We start from the raw sequence: 6,301 nt of genomic DNA, 5'->3' as shown, positions 1-6,301 counted from the left end.
ATGAATTATTTGCAAATTCGTGCCACTTTCGGGGCCATTCGGGTGGGAATTCCAAATGGGCCTTAAATCCCTTTCACACGAGAAGGAATGAGCCAGAATGCCGTCAGAATGAAAAATCTTTTCTATTCCTGTGCATTCGTAGTGTATTCTAGACATTCCGACTACATTCCAGATATTCTTTCGGCCACATTCGGGCAGGATTCGAGATGGCTTGCCGTTTCGATTCTCCATCGAATGAGATAAGAATGCTTCGAATAATGTTGGAATGCCACAGAATGCGGTCAGACTGCAGTTAGAATAGTTAGAATACACTTAGAATCCACTATGAATGCCATTCGATATTTCTCCATTGCACTCCAATGCACCTCGAAAGTTTTTAACACGTCAAAAACTTTCGGGCTAGCCGAAAGAACGGGCACAAGTAGCTGGAATGCAGTTAGAACACACTACGAATTGCCAGGAATGGAAAGGAATGGAAAGGAATTTTCATTCCGACGGCATTCCGGCTCATTCGTGCTCTAGTGTGAAGGGGGCTTAAGGAATACCGCATCAAACCGCATCGATCGGGTAGCTAAATCTGAAAAAGCAGCACAGAATAGACCAAGTTTTACTGATCTGATTAATTAACTTAGGGGGGGGGGGGATTGGAAAAATATCAGCAAGAGAAGGTTTCTAAAGTTGTGTATGCCCTATTGTGTATATCCTATTACATAAACAATATAGTTAGATATCTGTTTAAGTGCATGGAACTTTAAAACGGTGTAAAATACTCAAGAACAGAGGGCCGGGGAATACGGATTGGGGTTGAGAAGTTCATCTCAATTCAAGGCTGACTACAGCTAGCCAGCCAAACGTTCTATACAAGTGAAACACGCTAATTTGTGTGATCTCCCCGACAAATTGAAAGGGAAAACACCAGAAAAGAAGCAGTCTTTAATGGGACGGTAAATGTATGTCTTTGAATGGAAATGTTACATTACTACTGATCATTGTGACTAACAATTTCTAAATATATTTCTTGGTCAAATGTTAAAATATAACAAAATGAAATATAACCACCCAACGATACAAGCCTTTAATACCGCGTTGTCTGGACAGAATTTTCCTGGAGCCAAGCCTATATTAAAGTTATCTCGGGTGCTTTAGTTAGGAAAATAACAGGGATGTCTAAGTATACTGTACGGAATAACAAATACACGGCAATTCCATCCATTTAAGTATCAATTCAACGGTATACTTAACAACTAGTATGCATGCTAGTAATTGCTGAGTACACTGATAAAATTGTGATGTATTTACTGAAATTGCTAGGTGTACGGAGGGGCCTGGGTAGAACGCGTGCGTTTTCGGGACAAGCGCAAATCTTTCTTTCGTTTTTGAGGCTACCAACTTCAATTTGCTGAAGACTTTTGTAGCCTATATAGGAAAGTCGTGTAAAGTGCCTTTCCCAAGGGCATGCGCACAAGATCGGTGACACGGCGGGGTTTGAACTCTGGATCTTCTGGACCTGAGTCAAACGTGCTGCCGATTGCGCCACGCGGTCCCACTGAGTGGTCCCTCCATCGTTCTGAGTGAAAACACGCAAACATCCTCGACTGGAGGACTTAATACTAGCCAGTCACGACCGCGGGCCTTCGAAGGGCGCCCGTGTTAATGATCAGACGATTTACCTTTGATCGGAATCATACAGATCAATGCGACAGGAAATTAGTGGATGTCGTTATCGGTATCGCCACGGCAGCCACTCAAACAAACTTTCCCCAGGAAACAGACACTTAGACGACTCCTTCATCCTGTGCACAGTGCTTCCGCCCAGTAGCCTTTGGTGTTCAGTCGTCTAAAGAGAGTTAAAGATAGACTTTTCTCTACGTGGATAATTGCAAGAGAAGACAAACGATATTGATACCATACCGGTGAAAATGATACTTTTCTAAGTACATACTTCCGCCCAGTAGTCTTTGGTGTTCCGCGCCTACAGAGAGTAAAAGATAGACTTTCTTTCTACATGGATAATTGCAAGAGAAGACAAAAGATGTTGATACCATACCCACGAGAATGATACAAATAAGAACTCTAAAACCCTTTAAAAACTCTTTTATACTTTTCTAAGTACTTCCGTTCAGTAGTCTTTGGTGTTCCGCGCCTACGGAGAATTAAATATAGACGTTCTACATTTCCTAATTGCCAGAGAAGACAAAAGATGATGATACCATACCCCCGAGAATGATAAAACTAAGAACTATATGACCTTTGAATAAATCCTTTTATCCTTTTCGGAGTGCTTCCGCCCAGTAGCCTTAGCTTTCGTGTTGTCGTCTAAGGAGAGTTAAAGACAGACTTTCTACATGTATAATTGCCAAAGAAGACAAAAGATGTTAGCAGCGTACCCCCTGAGAATTATTTTTAAAAAACTAAGAACTTTGAGATCCTTAAATAACTCTTTTATCCTTTTCGAACTGCCTCCGCCCAGTTGCCTTTGTTGTTAAATAAAATGGCGTTATTCTAATTGAGGCTCCTTTTCGATTTGCTAAAAACCACTTAGCGACCAAAATTGAATTTATATGAAATATATTGGCCTTTATGATTGACATAAAAGTATGATTTGAAAGACAAAAATACACTTCGTTATCAATGAAAGAAGTACTTTTATGATGAGAGTTTTGTTAATTCAATGGTAGCTGACTGAGAAAATGAGGTGTAGCACTAACAGTGATTTGATAATAAGACTTTTTACATTGATGTTAGCCTGAGAAAACTCAATGCTGGCGCCGTACGTTTGAGAATATGATCAAACGTTAACGCTCATGCGCTATAACCTACCGTACAGGAAAACATTCAGCCTATAGATAATAAATAAAGGACTAACTTGTTTACTGGTGGGCGGTTAAGAAGCGACGAACTGCATCATAAAAATCAATTCGTTTTTTTTGACAGATGAAAATAGAACGTGAACCATAGGCGTGTCCAACAGATAAGTTCAGTTCAGTCGAGGACATCATCAGATGCCAAGACGGGAAGCATGCTGGACCCTCCTTCTCCACTCCTCCCCATCCTTCATCAGTAAACTTAGTTCAGTTGTGCTGCTCAGTCTGTCGAGCCCGGAATCTCGCTTGAGTGTGTCTATAAAGGTAGTTCTCTGCCTGCCAGGTTTTCTTTTACCCTGGACCGGTTCCCAACAGATAAAGGACTCTGGTGAGGTGAATTATAGACTACTTTTCAACTCCACGTGCCTATAATACTAACATCTAATTCATTGATCTACTTATCGATTGTTTCTTCGTTCATTCCGACCCTTGCAGTTCCTAATGGCACATAGGCCAGCAAGTGTTCTTGCTACGTCGATGAAGGTTAGACAACCAGGTAATAAGATACGCCGATAAGTAGTTATTCAAGCAACTGGATATGATTTTAATAACGGTCAGACGTTTCAGACAACCATCCGATGTCTTTCGTCAGTTTTCTTGCTGTTTTAGCAGCATGGCGTATTTTTACAGGGAGGGGTTGCTAACCCGCCCTTCCCTTTTAACTCCCTCTCGAACACAGGACCCTCATTTTACGTCCTATCCGAAAGACGGTCGCAAAGATGCCCCGCCCAAGATTGAACCAGTGTCTCCCATTTTGCAACATATCTGTAATTGGCAACAGGAGTTCAGCACTGAGCCTGCTACCAGTTGCGCTACAGGGACATCCCAGTTATTGATTGTGAAGAGGTAATATTTAGCAAATCAACGGTTTGGTTTTGTACTCCGCTGCAGACTTGCCAATGAAACACTCGAGTGGGCAAAACTGTAATCAAATTACGAGCATTACGTCACCACACAAACTTAAACTTACGCCCGAAACAACGGATGTTGTGTTTGAAACGTCTGACCGTTTCCAAAATCATATCCAGTTGCTTGACTACTTTTTGGCGTAGCTTATTACCTTGATGTCTAACCTTCATCGACAAACCTAAATTTAGTTTGATCCACAGCCAAGTTGAGTACATTTGAAAAGGTCGAGTATGTCAGAGCACAATGAAAAGCGTATGGCTAAGATTGGCTTCGCTTGGCATGCCTTGTTATAAGTTTCGTAATTACGACACCACACCATTTCCCATTCCCAAAACATGCAAATGCAATCGATCCTTACAGTCAAGGAAGACGCGTTCATCATCAAGGCAATAACAGTGACAAGGGAGGTTACTCAAGCAATTTGGACTTTCCGAAGTCTATCCAGCTGATTGGGTGACTGTTGTCTTGCTTAAGGAACACGAATATTGAGTCTTCCGTGGTCGCCCGGGCACGTGGTTAATGTGTACGTGATGAGAAATAAAGTTCAGGCATTCTGAAGGTCTTGTATCCTGCCCAAGACGTCAAACTTTATCTTGAAGAACTCTTCTGAATCTGATTCTATGATTTGCTTCTGACTTTGGCTTAATATGATACGATGTTACCTTGCGCAGGTGACGGTTTCGTACAAGGTCAAACAACTCTAGTGTCTCAATACAAAACTTTAATTTTCTCAAGCAACTGGATTAACTTTGCAAAGACCCCGTAAACTGTCAGGCGTAACTTTTAGAGAGCATCATCTCATCTGTCCCTTGTCAGTTACCCTCATCCGGTCACTTCTCTACTGAATATCTCATTACCTTCATGTCTAACCTTCATCAACACACCAGCAGCTGATATCTGCCACGAGCATGCAAGTGTGAATATAATTCTGTGATTTGCCTCTGACTTCGCCGTAACGTAGAAACGACATGAACTTGAACAGATTTCTGTTTCAAATATAATCCGCTGTCTGTTGTCCTTGACTCTTGTCAGTATCTGATAACCTGGTAGCATAACCTTCATCGACACACCAGCAGCTTTTCTGATATTTGTCACGAGTGTGAATATGATAAAAAGAGATCATCACCTGTCCCTTGTCATTGCTCCTCATCCGGTCACTTTTCTATTAAATATCTCGTTACCTTCATGGCTAACCTCTATCCACACACCAGCAGCTTTTCTAATATCTTCACGTGCGAGTGTGAATATGACTTTGTGATTTGCCCTTAACTTTGCCGTAATCTCCAAATGACATGAACTTGTTCAGATTTCTGTTTTGGATATAATCCGCTGTCTTTCGTCCGTGACTCCTGTCAGTACCTTATAACCTCCTAGCGTAACCTTCATCGATGCAAACCTAGCTTGTTTCAGCTTATTTTATGTTTATCACGACTCACTGCTGCCCAGAGTAGCGCTAATGTTGAAACATGAGAGTCCCAGTCACGTAGCCCACGTAGCAAAAGTTTACACTGACAGTTCTTGTCATTACATCCTCATCTGGTGCTGATTTCATAACCACAGCTGATGTTCTCTGGAGAGTTACCCACGTCAGAACAAACCCTGTCTGCGCTGTTATCTCTGGAATACAAAGGGCAGAAGAACGCCGCGCACATATCGTGGTTGATCAGGCTAATTCAATGTCCCTCGTGAGCTACCACGTATAGATTGTACATTGCCTTAATCAAATAGTGTTTACAAAGAAAGTAAAACTACATCATGTGTAGAGTGTACGTAATGTAGTTTTACTTTCTTTATAGACATTATTTGATTAAGGCAATGTTATACAGACGGAGTGTAATAGGTTTCTCAGAACACGATAGAAATGAAAGTGGTTCATTGTTAAGCTCTACAACTCTTACAATGTTATAATGTTTTATCATCAGCAGTTTTTATCAATAGCATTTGAGTTACGATAATGCAATTTGAGAGACATCAGAAAGAAAGGACGCTAATATTGTTTCAGAGTCGCTTCCATTGGTTAACACCTTAATGCATAAAGCAAGTCTTAGTTTCTTTCTAAACAACATTTGATTATAACACTGTATTCATTTAGTACACGTGGCGCCGCACACGCCGCACAGCAAGGAGAGATGCTTAGAAAATGTATCATAAAACAGATATGTTGATATGTTTCCATCATTTAACATCCTGACGCGTGCAAATTGTTCAGATAAGCTTTGTACATGGATTTCTGTGCCGCCCATAGCGCTTTTAGAATTTCCATCGTTACACAACCTCTCGCCTGCAAATTAGTAAATAAAAGTAGTGATAAAATCTACCGAACACACCAACACACCAACAGAGTCAAGTATCTGCAAGATGTAGGATATTCTGCAGATAGGGTGACTCCTATCTGACTCGTTCAGTGCATATTCTAAAGATCTGTTTTCAAAGTCAAAGAGAGTTGGGTGGGGATCGGTAGTTTATTCGGCTCACGATTCCTTTTCCTGTCACCACTATAGATTCCACCTGCTTGACGCTTACGGAAG

General features: G+C 41.2%; 1 protein-coding gene across 1 annotated transcript in view; it reads left to right on the top strand.

Moving 5' to 3' along the window:
- LOC118431396 (gastrin/cholecystokinin type B receptor-like) overlaps positions 1–6,301 on the top strand; it is a 17,422-nt gene that overhangs the window by 5,606 nt on the left and 5,515 nt on the right. The gene's annotated exons all lie outside the window — the stretch shown is intronic.

Source organism: Branchiostoma floridae, chromosome 15 (assembly GCF_000003815.2).
Source record: "Branchiostoma floridae strain S238N-H82 chromosome 15, Bfl_VNyyK, whole genome shotgun sequence".
Taxonomy (NCBI): domain Eukaryota; kingdom Metazoa; phylum Chordata; class Leptocardii; order Amphioxiformes; family Branchiostomatidae; genus Branchiostoma; species Branchiostoma floridae.
The sequence above is the reverse complement of the archived record's forward strand: the minus strand, read 5'-3'. Positions and strand labels throughout refer to the sequence as shown.